Raw genomic sequence first — 18,830 nt, forward strand, 5'->3', positions numbered from 1 at the left:
AACAGTTTGTAAAGAACTCTATTTTTAGCTGACAGCTGCCTGTTTAGGAGATGTTCCTGAGAGGTACGAATGTATCTGGGAAGGTTGTACAGGGCCCTTAAGGCAACCATTAGAACCTTATCCGGTGTTGCAAATCAATAATAGAGGAGATCTCTCTAAGGAGTTTGACTGAAAAATCTTTGGCCGTTTAGTAATAGAACGGCTTTTGTCTTCTTGGGTGTGGGGGTCAATCTTCCATCCTCCAACACTGTTAAATCTTGGAAAGTATTCTTTCAGCATCCTATGTGCCATGACTGGCTTTTCAGATACTGGAAAGAATGGCTACAGGAGAGTGAGTGTTAGTGGTTTTGGACAAAAAATTATAAGGACAGCTACTGATTTGTTCAAAGCACAAACCTCCACCAAGAACCAATGAATTAGTTCTAGCACCAACCTTCACCACACTATAAAAAGTCACAGAAATGACTTTCTAAATGAAGCAACGAGCTGAATACAGGGAATAATATTGAGATTTGTAAATGGCAAATGGTTTTGCTGAACCAATGAAATCATCGGTCCATTCTCCTTCACCATAAGATTATTATATTGGAAAACATCCATTGGTGCATTCTTCTCCGGATTTAGCACTTCCTCCAGAAATTGAAAGATTTTCATTTTCACTCAAACCCGAATCAAACGCTTTATGTTCTTCATATATCTGTAGTGCTACTTCTTTTCATTTTGTCAGTAATTTCATCACATAAATCTATTCAAGATTTGTATTCAATTTTACTCTTATAATTTAAGATAATTTTAATGAGCCTCCTTTCATGAAGTTGATTTGTGCTTCAATGAGTCACCAATGAATTGTAGAATATAGATTTAGGGCCTGATTTAGATTTCTACTGATATGTTACTGCACTACAATAGTGATGGATATCCCGTCCTCGGAAATATAAATCCCATAATTCCTATGGGATTTATATTTTGTCAGATGGGATATTGGTTACTGTTGTGACGGGTTAACCTGTCCGCCGAGATATAAAGCTGGTCCTTAGTTATTAAAGTGACCTAAAGCATACTTACTATCCCTCAGTGCAGAACTATCTCCATTTCTTCTGTGAGCATGACTCCAATTGGAAGAGATGTGTTTGCCTTGATACAGGGGTCACTCCTTTTTATACAAGTAGATTGAGAAGAAAATAATTGTGGCCACATTTTGGGCTTCACTCTTCCTTCTTTGTCTGTGTTTAACATGGTTCCCTGGAGGTAGACTACATCTGCCTTTTAACTTTCTAAATAATAGAGCTATTTTACCAGTAACATGTTTTGTGCCCCTTATGTCATTAGTTGTTGATGATGAAAATGTGTTGCATGCTCAATAAGAGCATATATATTAAAAAATGTAAAACATGCAACAATAAAAATCAGGTACCGCTCAGTATGTTCCAGTGATAAATGTTGTACATTGATTTTTGCCTCATAAAACTTTAAGGTCAGTTCAAATATATTTGGGCGAAGTGCCCCAACAGCAAAAATAGCTTCAGATATTGCTTTAATTCCTTCAACACAGAAGATTGTCCTTCGGTATTTTGTATGTATGTTGAGGAGTGCTAGGCATAAACCACATACATGTTCCAGTTACTCTTGATTCAGATTACATAGCCAAAAAGATACACCAGATTTTATTGGTTGATTTTGTTTCTAGGATACATTAAGTTGACTAAAAGACAGATACAACAATCTAAGTCGCAATAAGGCTTTTTTTGCTTTAGTACCAGTATTAAATCCTAAAAATGACTGATGCGGTAAGGTGTACGTTTCTGTGATGTAAGTACTATTTTTGTATGTTGCTGATTTCTTGGAATCCTTTCGAAGTAAAAATATTGTGATTTCTCCTTTTAAAATTAATTTGTGAGCTGCTCATTGCATCTTTATTAATTTCTTCAATCAGGCATGTTTTTAGATAATAAGATTTAGGATAAGCATTGTTTGGTCATTACTACTTCTGAATTTTGTCTGGCCAGGTCATTCTTGATAATAGATGTAAAATATTGTTGCTAGCTGAATGAGAACACAAATAGTAATGTAATTGATTAATTGTTATGGTAGCAAACAGTGGGGTCAGCTCGAGTTCCAGTCTTAAACATCTTTGGGGAGTGGATTTGCCTAAATTGAACAGTTTTCGAATGGAACTTAGACAAAGGCATTCTATTTTTCCGATTATGTGTTTCCAAAGTAGGCAACCATAGGTAAGGCCTGGAGAGAATTTGGATTTAACTATAGTTAAGGTAGGAACCATTGCCCTCCTCCATATTTTGTAATGGATAGTTTTATTGCACCTGTTATCATATGGATTTCATGACATAGACGTTCCTTATATGAACTACAGTTAAGATTTTTGTCTACAATAATTCCAGGGTAATTATATTGACGTGTTGCTCAATTTTTGTTGAACGTGTGGTCCAGTTAAAATTTGCCTTTCTGCAGCCCAACAACATAGGATTTGTCTTTCTGATGCCCATCTGAAGATTGTTATCAATGTTATAAGAATGACCTCAAAACAGATGCCGCTGTCAGCATAGGCTAGAAGTGTTATTGATACATTGGCTAATTAGAGTGCATCTCTATTGCTGTGGAGAAATACTGGCGCTAAATCAGCCGCATAAATATATAAAAAAAAAAAAAATCACAAATGCACCCTTGTTTTAAGCCACTGTAAGTATAAATGTTCGATTGGAAGCCCTTATCTTCAATGAGTTTTACCCTGGCTCATGTGTTGCATTATATTTCAATCAATAAATGTAATAATTCTGTTTCCAAACCCCAGCAAATTAGTTTCCAACAAAGTCAGTGTCTATCCACCTTATCAAAAGTGGTGGAAAAGTCCATGAAGCAAGAACAAAAGGTTACCGGACTTTGTTGAATTTGCTTTTTGAGCCAAAAGAATTATTGCAACAATATTATCTGAAGTGCAGCACACAGCTCCAAAGCCCATTTGATGGAAAGTTAAGGTGTTTTCCATTTCTTCCCAATCTTCCATGTATGAAAGATGTTTCACAAATCTTTTTCTACATATGTCAAGAAGGGTGATTAATCAGTAACTACTTGGTGTGTATTTTGAACCCCTTTTCTAAATTGTTTGAAGTATGCAGCCTTTCCAGGATGGGATGACCTGTTTCTGATATATGACTTTTTTAATAACAAGTATCAGTAGTCGATCTTTAGAATTGCAATTGACAGTTCATTTGACCTGGAAACACGTGAAGTTTTGCTATTATTAAATATCCATCTGATTACATTATCTGTGGTTAGGAAACTAGGTGTGATGTGTTTAGTTGTAGTTTTGAGTTGTTACTTCCATATAAAATCGATAAATAGTCATCCATGTTGAATAAGTGATATGGTAATCATAGATTTTTATGCATATTTGTTACAAAGCCTATTATGGGCCAGGAATTTTTGCATTATTTCATTGCGTCCTACTACTGGTCCTACTAGTGTCAGCAAACAGCTATTTATCTGCTTTAGTTTCTGCTGCATTGCCCTGCTATTTTATTTCCTGAGACTGCAGCAGATTGTTATTTACCAGTATTATTTCCAGTATTCCTTGTAATGTTTTGTGCATTAAAGCCATCACATCCTACATTGAAGATGATGGGGAGGAAATATTTCCAAACCCAGTGAGGTCAGTAGAATAGGGGCCTCCCTTTTCGATAACACAATGTATCTCAGATTCCTCTTCAAATAATTACCCACACACACTTTTATTGATTGTTTTAATGGTGTCCTACTAGATACTTTAAGCTCCACATTAGTAGTGGTATTTAGTTGTTTCTCCCTTGCTCGTGTGACCCATTTCCACAATAAGATTTACTATACTTTCTTCTAAACTCCCTACATGATCTCACCCTAATGCAGGCTCACCACCTCACATGCCCAACCTCTTTTTGGTGAGAACACTCTCTGTGGCCTGAGCTTATTTTGCAGCATCCTGCCAAACTATTTAGCCTCCGACCAACTAGACGAGTGGTTCCCAACCTTTATTTGTGGACCCTCACTTTATCATTACTGGAACACAGATACCCCTACTGAATCATTATTGGAATTTGGGGACCCCCCCACTGAGTCATTACTGAAAGCTGGGGATGTGATTAAATTTTCTAAGCAGTCGTGGACCCCCTCAAGAGGTTTTGCAGACCCTCATGGGTCCCCGGACCACAGATTGGGAGCCATTAGACTAGACCCATAATTTCCAGGTAGTAAGCCTCACCTTCTATGACCACTCCTATGTCCTCTGACTGTATCTCCTTTGCTCTGCTAGTGATAGCTGGGTAAACAGGGTGCGCCAGAGATATCCATTAGCGTTGTACTTTCCACTTATAGCTTGGCAATTAGTGCCCCTGCTAATCTGTACTATTGCAGCATACTGCTACACCCTCTTGCAATGGACTCTAGATATCCCCAGGTGTCACCAACTAACTCTTTTGAGATAGCTCAAAGATATCTCTCCAAAAGTCTCTTATTGTCCCTCAAGAGCCTTTCCAGCCTCTCCACTTGCAACCATACTAAAAGGTATGGCGTATACATAAGTTTGCACTTCCCTCCTCCCCTCAATCAACCACTACACTGCTGTCGCCGACACCACCAACGTGCTGAATCTTAACTCTTGCCGTGGTCTGCGTGATATGCACAATAATTACTCCTCCTAGCCCTCACCACTAAGCACATACCCATTTTGCCATGCGCCGACTTTCCTCAGCTCCCTGAGGAAAGCAAACACAGTGGTGGCATGGCATGGCTCACCAGACAGGGCTGACCAGGCAGCCAAGCTTATCTCCAGTAGTCTAGTGAGACAATATGGGAAAAACAGTGCAATGTGAGGCAAATTACACCTCAAATTCCAAAGTCTCAGGAGTCCCTGCACTCTGAATGCTTGGTGCCAATGAGCAGGCAAGCCGATTCTGAATCCCAGCGGCTCTCAGACAGGTGGGCACGAGCATGGCAGACGGTTTATGGTATCACGTTGACGCTACGGAGGGAGGAGCTCATTGGCCACGATTGTAGTAAAAATAAATTATAAATCAAGAACCACAAATGGTCAACACACTTATATAGAAAGCAATGAAAGCAGGCAATAACACTACCACTTAGGTGATTGTAAAATAAATTAAGTAATATTTTAACTTAAACTTAAGTTGAATTCTTTTAGGTTTTCTATTAAATATTTAAAATACTTCTTAAAATGAAAAACAAGTATTTTGCTAAACATTACAGTTTAATAAACTATATCGTAAATGATATCTTGCTTTTTTTATATAACTTGCATCAAAGAATATGACACATTGTACGCAAATGATAGTGTAAGGGGTTAGGGAGGGAAAAGTAACATTTATTTTAATTAAATTTAAAAAAATGATGTAGTAATGCATTACTTTTTATTGCAGGTGTGCTGTCTCCAGTAACTGTTGTAGTAAGAAGTAAATAACAGTTAGGGCAATGTGTTTTAATATTTGCAAAATAAAACATAATAAAATGTATTTTTTTTAATTTAAGATGTAGTTTCCTAAAACTCCCTATTATTTTATCCAGGGGGATCCCTGCTGTGTTGGCGGATAGCTCCACAAATAGGTGGAAAGTTACTAATAGTAACTTTTCTATGGTAAACTCAGTCATAGGAGTCTTCAATCTTCATTTGAGGTCTGCATCTCGGTGTAAATCTACACATGGAAAAGGAGAATGGTATCGATGAGCAGATTTCCACAAATGTGTAGGTGTAGATCTACACATGCAATCATACCTCTGTGAATACGGCTCTATGGGGGTTATTACAACTTTGGAGGAGGTGTTAATCCGTCCCAAAAGTGACGGTAAAGTGACGGATATACCACCAGCCGTATTACGAGTCCATTATATCCTATGGAACTCGTAATACGGCTGGTGGTATATCCGTCACATTTGGGACGGATTAACACTGCCTCCAAAGTTGTAATAACCCCCTATATGTTTAGTGAGGAGAGATCACTGACCAGCACCTTGTTCCAGCACCATTGTCTTAAAACTGTTCCAGCACCATTGCCAACTTCCTTCCCTTGTTTACTTCTACAAGTAAATGAAGAATCTCTTTAAACAACATTTCACCATATACTATATTTCCAAACTGCCCCCCCTTACTAATCCAAAGCACTGAAGATTCCCCTCTCTCCTTGCACACCAATGTCTCTTGCTGTGGGCACCTACATGGTAATCCCCATTTCGTGCACTGTTCAGTTGCCTTGTAGCTAGATTTGCACTCTATCAGTCCCGGACACACGTATAGCCCTTACCAAATCGTTTCCGTGGCAATGGCCCCTTGTAAATATGTATTTTCTTCACACATTCAGCATAAATCTATGCTGCTGTTGATCATCTGCTACCTTGTTGTATATTGTGCTGCCCTTATCTGCTGGGTTGGCACCTCACTCCAGCTAGTGATGAAATGTTCACGCAGTAAGAATAACCAGATGGTCGCAGCTGGTAGTCCACTGCGTTGTAGGAGTCGTCATTCGAAAGGTCCCCCCTTGTCGCCATGGTTCCTAAGACTCTGCTTAACGAGAAGTCTCATAGTTCATCCTCTCACCCCGTGACATCCTATATTTAACGCAGGATATTCAGAGTAAATCATAAAATCATCAACCCCCACACGGCATATTTTAAGAATAACTGCTGCAAGTTCAGTACAGTTTATTTTTGTAAAACCTTAATGAGGGGTTTCCAATAGTGATGCATCTAAATTAATGAATATGTATATTTAGCTCACGTTATCATTAAGGTCCCTTCAGTAGTTGGAGTTGCACGTGAGATGGTGGTGGGTGGTGCCAGGCTTCCTTTGAAGGGCTCATCTTTGAAAAGGACTCAGCCATCGGATAAAGCTGGTAGTCTCCATTCGGTTTTTACCCGCCTTGGAATGGTACCATTCTCCTCTTACAGCCGAGCATTTTTCTTTTAAATTGAAAAACTGGTAATGGCATCCTACAAATCCCTGAATCTAAAATCCTCCCAAAGCTGAGCTGTTTTGAATGGGTTTCCTGGAAATTTGATCAAAGTTTTTCCCCAGAGGGAGTCATTTAACATCTGCTATCACACAGTTGTACGCTTTTTTTAACCAGGAAGAAGAAAGGCATTGAAAATGCGAAGTGTCTCTCAAGTTATGCTTATTTTTACATTTCTCTCCTCCATAATTAGAGTAACTGGTAGATCACGTAACACAGTCTTTTGCCTGCAACCCTCAGCACCTGAAGCTCTGGTTTCAGGTTTTCTGCAGTCTTCCACCAGGTGCCTTTTATTAATTTGATGCCCGCGGTCAAGGCAGGGAATTCGACATGAAATGGCTGGCATGGCCACGAAAGTAAGTTTAGAACAGTTCATTTCGATTGCCTATTTATCTCTTACTGATGGCCGTCGAAAATGTAGTAATATTTTTGTTTATCCAAAATCACTGCAAAGAATATGCTGGGAATATTATGAAAAATGTGTGGTATATTAGAGTACTTTGAAGTCTTTCCTTTTATGCTTGATTGATGGGATCATTGGCTTTTTGCCTTACTAATGTAGCTGATAGCTAATGTGCGTGGTATAGCAAAAAAACAAATTAAATTGCCACATCTTGTCACCTGTTCCAAGTAACTTGGATCTGACAGCATTCCATTGTGTGAAGACCCATCTTCACCCTAGGGAAGATGCCAGAAATTTAACAGGTCTTCAGAGCAGCACCATCGAGGTTCAGAGTTTAAGATTACTAGAGGGCTCCATGTCAGAAGGAACTTAGGTGGTCATTAAGAGTTTGGTGGGCGGCGGAAGCCACCCGCCAAACTCTTCACACCCTCAGACAGCCTGTGTGGCCTGAACCCCGCTGACCCTAATAGGACTTCACCGAAGGGTCGGCGGGCAGAAACAGTGTTTCCGCCTGCCGGCCTTGCGGTGAACAGGGCCTTAACATTGAGCCGGTGCCAATGTGGCACTGCAGTGGGTGCAGCAACACCCGTTGCACATTCCACTGCCTGTAGTTCAGGCAGTGGAATGCGCGATGGGGCTGTGCATGGGGGCCCCTGCACTACCAATGCCAAGTGCATGGGCAGTGTAGGGGACCTCAGGGCCCTCCTGAGTCCCCCATTTCGCCAGCCTTTCCAAGGTGGTATGAACCACCATGGAAAGGCTGGCGGATGGGCACTCCTAATCCCCAGGGCGGCGCTGCAAGCAGCACTGCCCTGGAGAATGAGAAACCACTGGGACCTCCAGGATGCCGGCTTGCGGCAGCCGAATAGTGTCGTCCTTCTCATAATCTGGTAGTCCCACCACCAGCCTGTTGGCGGTGGGGCCGCCACCGCAAGTCTGGCGGCCATGCGACCGTCAGACTCGTAATGACCACCTTAGTGCTGCTTTCCAAGGATGTTCTTTTAGCAAAATGCATTTCGGGGGTTGTAGTCCTTATTTGCTTAAATTGCAGTTAGAAACCTGAAAACAATAATTTCTGAAAGAACAAAACCTATCACTAGTTGATTGCCTCATCCATAACATGTGGTTGTCTTTTTTACCCTTGGTCAATCACAATGTACTGCATCAGAAACAAATAAAATATAGGTGCCATAAGGTAGCAAGACGCGCACATTTGCCTTCTAAATAGCGCATTTTAAAATGTAGTTTTGTAAGAATGCAAATTTGAAAAGGTAGAATTACGGGCCCAGTTGCAAGCTAGATTTTCAGCATATCTCGAATCATTCCACAATTCAGGAGTTTCAAGCTTTGGTTCGCATTGAGACCAATCACCACACTGATGAAACTGAAGGGCGAACCTGTGATTTTTATTCTGTCCGCTCATAGATATGTTGAATAAATCTATTGCAATAGATATTTTCCTTGATGAAATATTTTTATGGAACAGAGAGCAGGCATTTTGGAGAGTTATCCACACATCTTATAAAGATGTTGATCTTAAATCAGAGCTTTTATTGACCTGCTTCCATGTCTTGGGGACTAGAAGTAATTGGAACCAAATACAAATACAAGTGTGTCCATCTTTTGAGATGAAGAATCTTACACATCTCATATGATACTGAGTATGAACTCTATGTACCTCCTATAGAACTCAGCTTGCCCTCACACTTGAGCTCCTTTTTTCTCTTATACAAAACTGGACTCGTCTTCTCACATCTTTGCACATTACCTCTGCTTACACCAGGTTCCTGGTCTTCAAGGATCCCAGAAAGCTGAAGGAAAACTGGCAACGAGAATTTAAAATGTCACAACCCTAAGTACTCCACCTTTAATAACACTCCGTTGGCTCTCCACGAGTGCCAGAAACACCTTTAAGATACTGTTTCCACCATTCACAACTTCATCCAGGATAAAACCTCAAATTCTCATCCAGAAAAGTAAAGCTTGATATTCTAGGATTCTGCCTTCAATTTGTATCTGACTGAAACCTATCTCACAGCCACAGACGGCTGCACTGTCTTGAACAAGCAATGATTTGCGGTTCAGCAACTAACTCTATGGGTTACATTCCCTACCAACATTTGCTTTGGAGCAAACCACTCGACTCTTAGCATGACTGCAATTACACCTCTTACTGCATCCATGCCGCCATCTTGTTTCTCAGTGCTCACTCTCTGTTTTGTGGTTCTGGTCCCCGATCGGTGCTAATTCCTGGAGTTTTCTGCGGTTTTTAACGGAGGACGCAGTAACTTCAGTCTTTTGAAATGTACCTTGTTCTGTCGTTAGCCAGCAGAGCATTTTAAGTTCAGCTTCTCTTTCTGATGTATTGGGCGGCTTTGGCTCATTTTCTCACAGTCACTGTTTGATCTGCCAGTTGTGTATTCACTGCGAGGTGTCGTGCGTTCCTTATTCTCGTATGAGGCGTAGTGCAATATTTCATCTCTGATACAGGTATAGAAAGCATTCTTTGTAATGAAGGTGCCATCTCCAGAGCAAGGTTTGGTTTTATAGCAATGTTTTATCTCTTTGTACAGTTTCATATAAAAATATGGTCTGTTCATTTTTCAATTACTGCTGTTGATTTTGTCATCCTCTGGTTTTAGAATTAGCCATAAATCTGCCTGGGCCAGTGTAGTGGCTTATGTGATTCCAGCTGCCAACCACACGTGTGCCTTCGCGTTTAAGATGAGAACGTAATATATTCGGTGTCTGACGTCACGAGGAGAAATAATGTGTAGTCTCACTGGTCTGCATGTAAGGATCTTTAATACGTATTCCACTGCAGTCACATCACTTGAAAATGTCAGCTCAGGGTCTGATGTTTCACTACTGACTGACCTAGGGTGCTGGTGGAGTGTAAATGGAGGACTGTTTAGGGAACATGTTTGGTTAGTATGTTGTTAGGCCATTTGTTGTACTATGACCCCCGGTACATAACTGTCACCAGCATCCATGAATCAAAGGATGTCACTGGCTTTACCATAGGTGAGTGTGACATTGTGGGACATTGCTTCCACAATTGTTTTTCAGATATTTAAAAAAATGAGATGGAAAATAAAATTAAGCAAAAGTTGGCTTTACATGAAAAAAGGCTTTTAGTAGGGAAGTTCTCTTGCAGAATACTTAGCCCTCAGGCAAAGCCACGTAAAGCTCCTGAGTTTTGCAAAGGAACATGCAAAATGTGTTTGCCACATAAAACAATATGTACTTGTAAAGTATGTGTTTGATCAGAAGTGTATCTTGGTGCGTATTAGCAGTTGTATATTGTTACCCAACTCATTACTCCTGTCATTGACCTCGTAAGGATGAAAGCCACAGTGATCCCTCAAGGATTTGAACCTGTGAACATGAGGTCAAACAGATGTCCTTGCAATGGATGCATTATTCTACTGATACTCCAGACCCAAATTCTGGGCATAAAACTTTTATACCTGCCCACCACGAGCCACTACCACCAAACATTCAGCATATATTTTGTGTAAATAGTGAGAGTTCTACGGCCTGCAGTGCTTAATTTGTGCTTGTTGTTTCCGGTGCTGAGCACCAGCACTTATTTTTGAGGGCCGGGGCTTATTCTTCTGCCTCAAACATTTGCTGCGAGCAAAAGACACATATGGGAAAGACGGAGAAAAGGAAAAACGAAAAAGCGTCACAAAGGGAGAAAGGAGAAAGCTGCAAGAGTGAGCTGAAGGGGCAGGGAGAAGCTTTATATGGATTGAAGAGGCTCAAGATGGCTTCAGGATTACGCCGCCTCAGTATTTGGTGCTCGCACATTTAATTACAGCAGCAGTGTGTTTAAGAGGAGGGCTTTGAGCACCGGCACCTTTTTATTTACAAATTAAGCACTGACGGCCTTTGCATCCATATCAATGGACATTGGGGACATAGGGAAAGGCAATAGACTGCCTAGTCTGATTCAACTTGTGCTCATTGCAAAATTGATCCCTACCTCACAGAAATTAACTTTAAAACCACGACAAAAACCCTGGCCTTAGTTCATAGCAGTTCTTAATTTGTACATAAAAACATGCCGGTGCCCAAAGTCAAATGTGTGAGCACAGAATACTGAAAAACAGTCATCCAGAAAAGAATGATCGAACAAGTTGACGCTCAGTTGCGAGACCAGAAAGCTGACTTTCACAGATATAGATCCCCCCTTCTTTTTTACCTAAATGTATAGTTCTCTTTCACATCTTTCTTTGTTTCCCTCTTAGCTCCCCCAAACTTCTTTGCTTAGTTCTCACTACACTCCTATTGCAGTTGTTCCCATTTCCCCTTTTTTATTTTCATACTCACTAATCCCCTTCACACTTGTTTCCTCCTTCTCTCACCAATACTGAACACTTCTACTATTGTGCCTCAATTCACCCTTCTCATCCCTTGTTTGCATTTGTACCTTTCAGTGGCGTAACAAAACTTAAGGGACCTCCAGGCAAAGTACCTGTAGAGCCCCCCCCCGGACCCAGTCAGGGGCCTGCTGCCCCTGCACAGTGTACTGGGCTGACAGGGCACCCTGGAGCTTGGGGCCCAGTGCACCGCAGGGGCCTTTGTTACACCATTGCTACCTTCCTTCACCTATTTCCTTTATGTTCACAGTTCTTCTTGTCTTCTTTTTTCCTGTGTTTCTCTTCATCCCTTTTTCATCTTCCCCTTTTACCTTCTTTTTCTCTTGCAGTTTTGCTCATTTTTCCATGTCTTTCTAATTATCCATTTTCTTTTAATTTTTACATCTCCAACTTTCTTTCCACCCTCCTTACTCCCTCTTCACTCCTTCCACTTGCATCTTTCTTACAATCTTCTCATGTTTTTCTTTTTTCTACTATACACTCTTCCTTTCGTCCTACTTTCTTTTTAATCCAGCTTTCTTTCTCTGCTTTTTGTTTCACTTTTTCACTTTTTTTTCCACCTGGAACTTTCTTGCCATCTTCCTCAATACATGTTGACTTTTTTCTTTCATTATCCTCTTTAGTTTATTTCATCTTTCCGTGTTTTATTTAGTTTTCTTCCTTTGCTCTCTCTTTTTTCTTTCCTTCTGCTAAGCCTTTTCCATTGTTCATCATAGCTTCCCCTTTTTCTTTCCATATCTGTTCTTCTTGGATGTCCTTTCTTTTTTTGCATGTTTCTTTTTGTCAATATTTTAGTATGTTTTCCCACTTCTTTCACTTTTAATATTTTCATCCTTTCTGTCTTCCTTCCTTCCATCTTATCCCTCCACCTTTTCCTCTCTCCTGTCCTTTTAACTCCTTTTCCTTCCCTTCCCGTCCTGAGATAAAATTCTGAACTTCGCAGCCTGAACTTTCTTTAATGTTCCCAGTCATTCTCACCTCCACATGCTGCCGCTAGGATACCATGGCTGAATGACTAAAACAGAGTGTCATGTAAACTTTAAATAGTAGCATAGTCACTAAATAATTTGTCTTAAAGATATTTTACCAGCACACTATCATGTTACTATTTTTTATCTGCTAAACACAGCCGATTGTCACGCCTAAATCACTAGCGCCTTGGTCAGCGGTGCTGCCTTCTACCTGCGCGGCCCATTCCACTGGAACTCATTATTTTCAGTTTACTTTGTGATCTCACTCGAGCAATTCAATATTTTATGGAGAGAACACCTTTTCAAAAACGAAACGGATTATCACCTACTTTGTTGTATATTTGCATATAGCAGATCACTTATCAATCTCCTCATGTTTTGAGTTGTTCCTACTAAACATATACAGATGTTGGCATATTTTATCATGAACAATCAATCTGTTAGTCATATATCTATGTAACTAATCTGAGCTTTCTTGACTTAAGTACCATCTCGGTTGCTAAGTACAGCATTTAAGATAGAAATGTTACATTGTTATCACTTTATTAACAGCAGCCAGGCACATCTGAAAAGAGAGGAAGGGAGCTGCAGTCACCAATAGGTGAAGGGCAGGACAGCAAAAGAAACTCCCAGAACAAAGACTGGGAATTAATATTGAAGGGGAAAGGGAGAAATAATGAGAGGAAGAACCATAAGGGAGAGCATCTGGTCTGAGAGTAAAAGAGAGAGATAGAGTCCTCCATGCAGAGCACGTATACGATGGCGAGTACCACGCATGCATCGCAGGTGGCGTTCTTACATTTCCATTCAGAAATGGGAAGAAAATCTAACAGACACTTGAACCGTGAGAGGCCCAAGTGGAAAAGGAAACGTAATCACGAGAAAACACCCACCTGGCGAATTTAGCTATCTATATGTGCCAAAAACATAATGTAATCAGGAGATGCAGATTGATAATCAAAGCGTTTGGTAAGATGAGCTGCGTAATCAATTTTGAAAATGCGACAGATTCTCTGATGTGGTAAATGTATAAGCCGAATGCTCCTATATCCTTGATTGGCTGAAAGGTCAGCAACTCTAGAGGCTTGACATTCATCTTATTAAGAACATGAAGTAGTGGGGATGGCTAAAGGTTTGAAACAGGCCTGATATCTCTTGGCAGCTCTAGCCCCTCTTAGGACCAGCACTGACATATATCTTCAGCTCTAACTCCTCTACCCCCAGTGCTATCATCTCGTCTATGGCCTGACTTCACAAGGCAACTCTGGCTGTCTTTTGTGGCACAACATCTCACAACAGCTGTCTCTTTTCTATTTAGAACATGGCATTCCATGGGCGTTGATTCACAAAAATGCCAAGGGTAGCAGAAGTGACATTAAGTACCCTTTGACTTTAATGACATCACAGGACCCTTGACCCTGAGTTGTTCCTGGAAGGCATGTCACATGACCTAACATCACAACAATTAACATCAATGAAATTCCATAACTGCATGATTAGTATAACAGCATAGCACAGACACATGTCTATTTTAGATACCACCTACAATATGGTGCTGGCATGATCTTTGGAAGTTCTGAGGCATAATACTTGTCCTGGATTGTAGTGCTTGAGCAAAGTAAGCAAGCAAAACCTCTTCTCGGGGGATGTTCCACCACGTCTTGAGAAGAATGTGAAAAAATGGTGGCAAATTAAAGGACGATTTTTACATATATTTGCTAAAATGCGATAGGTGCGATACAGGCACTCATTAAATATTCAAATCTTTTCATGGTGTCCAAGACAGTGAAACCTGATGTTCCCCAGGAGTTGATCAAATTGTTTTAAAAAAGTAGTGTGGGTGCCTGCAAATGTCAAAAATTACCTCCATTGTGTTAGTGCCAACATTTTGTCATGGGTGCCCACTTTTTATCAAAAATTGACATAAAATATTCCAGAGTCAGAATTTTGCAACTTTTACCAACCATATACATAAGGTGACCTGCATGCAAAACATTACCTTAGTATGACAGGGCCAGACTTTATTCACTTTCCCATATGCCAGGTGGTCCACCTTAATGCCAAGAATTACTTCTGTTGTGATAATACCAACATTCCGCTACTGATGTCCACATGCCTAGAATTTCCAATATTTTTCTAGCACCAGTATTTTTCCATGGGTGCCTTATATGCAGTGAATTACTTCTAGTATCCCAGTACGAGTATTTTACCATTGGTTCCCTTTATGCAGAGTTACTCTTAATGTGCCATTACCAGTATCTTGCCACATGTGTCTGTCATGCTAAGAATTGTTCAAGTATGCCAGCACCAGTATTTTGCCTGGGTGTCTCTATGAGACAGTAATTACTTTCAGTATACCAGGGCCAACACCAAACTCACAAGCATCACATCACATTCCTGTTCACAGCCATATTCACTCACTCACAGTCATTCTCTCACTCACTCTCTCTCCCTCAATCATTCTCACTCACTGTCTCTTACACCCCTTGCAGTCATTCTTATTCTTTCCCACTTACTCACTTGGATGTACTCTTAATCTCACACATTTCACTCACTTAAACTGACAGACAGGCCCAGGTTTACTCAGAGGCATTTTAAGGCGTGGGCAAAGTGGGCTCTGGCCCACTGTGGGCTCATGGATAGAGCTCTGTTCTGCAGTGTCTTACCCTAATGGCCTTTAACAATTCTTAATCAGATTGTTTTAATATATATACCGTTTTCCTTTGATTTATTTCATAGATAGGTGATGTCTGAGAGTCTATTACAGACATTTTGCAAAGAATTGTTGTTTCATGCAACATCCATAAAACAAGTTTCTTTTAGATCAAAACAGTGCTCCACATATGAGAAATGGGAGAGTGTCAGAGAGATTATTTGCAGTAATATTAGTGAGATTTTAGGTGAGAGTGTCTGTGCACTGCCAGTAAACTGGCCAAAGAGGGCAGGATAGAGATGACATTAGATCATAAATTCAAAGCTGTTCCAAACAGGAGCCCCCAAAATACGTTTGGCCCAGGGCCCCCAAAAGCCTTAAGATGTCCTAGGTTTACCAACACTATGTGCTGCGTTTGCATCATGTTTGTGAACAAAACCAGCACAAAGTATTAGAGTGGTATTTGCTATCCATTTACTGTTGATTTGTGTTATTTTGCGTCAAAGGGGCATTCTGTGGGTCGTGCATAAGCATTCCCATGCAACCACCCATAGGTTCTGATGCACATTTTTATGTATAAGCATTAATAGACAGAAATGTGCACCAAATGTATGCCTCCTTGAGGCAAGCGTAATAAAGAGACTTTTTTTATTTCTCCTCGTTTTTCCAACTTTTCATGTATGCTGCGCTGTACAGCACACATACAAAGCAGGGAAAACCCCAAGGTGTTGTTTTTCTACTGGAAGGTATTCCTTCCAGTACAAAACCTATGCACTATGGCACAAGCATGTGTGTTGGTACATGGCTGTCAAAAGAGTACAAGCACGTGGGGATAGCAAAAATGCGCCATTTATTAGTAGCAATGGCACATTTCTTTCTTTCTCTGTTTGACACTAGGCAGCGCGGCAACTTTGGTGCAGAGTTGTCTTGCGTCAAACAATAGTAAATCTGAGCCTTGGTCTCAAACAATCTCCACCACTACCTGTCACTGAGTCTCACTCACACACACATGCTTACACATAAAGACACACTTGTTCACAGATACACATGCTGTCTCTCACTTAAACACACTCTCACCGACAAGCACGTACACAACATATATTTAAAACAATTAGTACTTACCACATCTGCCGCCAATTCCAGATAAGTGTGATCCATTTGTATTCCACATAGTGAATAATAAAATACTATTCACTGTTAGTGTAATGGAAAACAGGCACAAAAGAAGGGATGCCGGCCTCTCCCATGTTCTTGGCACTGATTGTGCCACTTCTGAGGCCAGAAGTCGTAAAGGCAGTGCTGGGGTCACAAGGGGAAGGTCAGGGGTCGCAGTTGTGACCCCTGGCGACCTCTAAATTACGTAAATGTGGCATTCCACCAGGGCACTCTAAGCCCAGCCTCCACTGTACAGTTAAAGTTACTCAACACTTAAAAAATGCAGTCACTGATTGCCAAATCTTTCAGGGTCTCTTATCCTTCTGGAGTCTTTCTCCATTTTCAGGGCCTGAGAACTACTCGCAGCTCGGTCCCCTCCTTGTGGGCTAGACATCACACCACATCGCTTTCCCACCTATTAGATCCTAGGATCCCACTGCAGCTACCATACATCTCCAATTTCCACACCTGCAAATCCGCATCAAATCTAGTACCAGCAACCAAAGCCCTCCTGAAACCCCTGCTACTGTATACCTTGGACTTTCCTGCCTCTTCACACAGTTTTGCCAGTCCTAACGCAGAGGACCCTTACACATTACAAGTAGGGACCAAAACATAGCTCTTCATGGGCACAGCAAATGTATCCTGCAGAACCTTGGAAATGCTATTCCATTCCTTTCACCCCACGCAACCCTGCCAGTACATCCTTAAATCCTGACGTGCAGCAATTCCTAATATTCCACAGATGAACCCCATAGACAGCTCTGTTTTACCTTGTCTCGTTATAGCTGTTGCTCATTGATACGACTTCATCCATATCCCATCATTAGTACTTACTGCTGAAATCATAGGGATAAAAACTGCTGCAGGTTCATGCAGCAATCCATTGAAGCATATCCGCGAGGCATTTGCAACAAGGGGACTTAACCCCCACCTTACTTCACATTGAATAAACTCTATTGTTTGCAGTCAGGAAACAAGAATTTGTGCCCATCAGAAACACTTGATGCACAGTGGAAAACGTCTTTGTCACAAAAGAGAAGAACCTTAGCTTGCTGAATATCTGCTAAGAATAAATAAGATATTGACTGGAACATTTGAAGAAACCAAAAGGAGAGCCCAAACTGTGATGCTAGGCCACTGTGCACTCTGCGTGGGATCCCAATTAACACAGCCTTGCTTCATTGTCAATGGGCCCCATCAGTGAGGTGCAGCTTGTACTCAGGACACATAATGGGCATACCATTACTATTTGTGGTTCCTTCCTGTTCCCATAGGTCCAAGCCGAGCTACCACTGTATGTAACTTCCACATTGTATCACCCTCAATAGCTCCATATTTGACTAGAGCTCACAGAGTCTGCATTGGACCACATACTGCCGAACTAGGATTAAATAGGGAATTGACTACAGACATTCTCTCTCTGGGGCTGACGGACACCATTGATGCCACATCTATATTTACCTTGCTATGGGTAGAAATTACGTCAGTGAGGCTGGGAAGTGAGAAAACGTGGAGACCTCCGAGGTCTGGAGTTTGGACAGTGTATAACAATGCTTAAAACCAGGAAGTGTGTGAGTTAATGAGAGAGTGGATGAGCTAGTGAGTAGGATAATGAGTGTGTATGTGTGGGTCAATGGATGAGCGTGTAAGTCAGTGATTATGTAAGGTTCTAGGAGAGTGAATGAGTAGGTGCAATTGAGTGGTGTGGTACCATACTTTTGGTGTCAGAATATCGTCTAACATAACTATTGGCTCCCAATTATCGACTATAAACATAGCATCCCCCCTTTGGAGTTACTAATAATAAATAATAGACCCAAAGGAATTTTTTTTTTTTGTAAACAAAATTTAGAACCTTGCACAAAATATCTACGAAACCGCTGCACATCATAAGCATCTCTTGAATTCTCGAATTCCGCAAGTAACTTAAGACATGGCTCTTCAAATATGCTCCACCACAATGCTGCTCCTTCTTAAGCGCATCAATATGCCCTGGAGGATTGAGCTCTCTACAAATTAACATAACATATCAATACATAACGTAAAATAACATTTATGGCAGAAGATATTTGTGACCTCGATATTTTTACTTGCAACCAATGAGGTAATTTTTTATTTGCCATCTGTAATATACTTCTTTGAAGAGACATATGTTTATTTTTTCAATTTTCCAACAGAATTGCTTTATAAATTTGATTTATCCAAATCATCATGTTCTTGGCAGCCACTGTAGGCATGTCTTTTTTGAAA

The 18,830-nt window shown here is 40.8% G+C and overlaps 1 protein-coding gene across 1 annotated transcript in view; it reads left to right on the forward strand.

Moving 5' to 3' along the window:
- The window catches only part of CPNE5 (copine 5), a 995,886-nt gene that overhangs the window by 585,460 nt on the left and 391,596 nt on the right, over positions 1–18,830 (forward strand). The gene's annotated exons all lie outside the window — the stretch shown is intronic.

The sequence above is a fragment of the Pleurodeles waltl genome, chromosome 6 (genome assembly GCF_031143425.1).
Source record: "Pleurodeles waltl isolate 20211129_DDA chromosome 6, aPleWal1.hap1.20221129, whole genome shotgun sequence".
Taxonomy (NCBI): Eukaryota; Metazoa; Chordata; class Amphibia; order Caudata; family Salamandridae; genus Pleurodeles; species Pleurodeles waltl.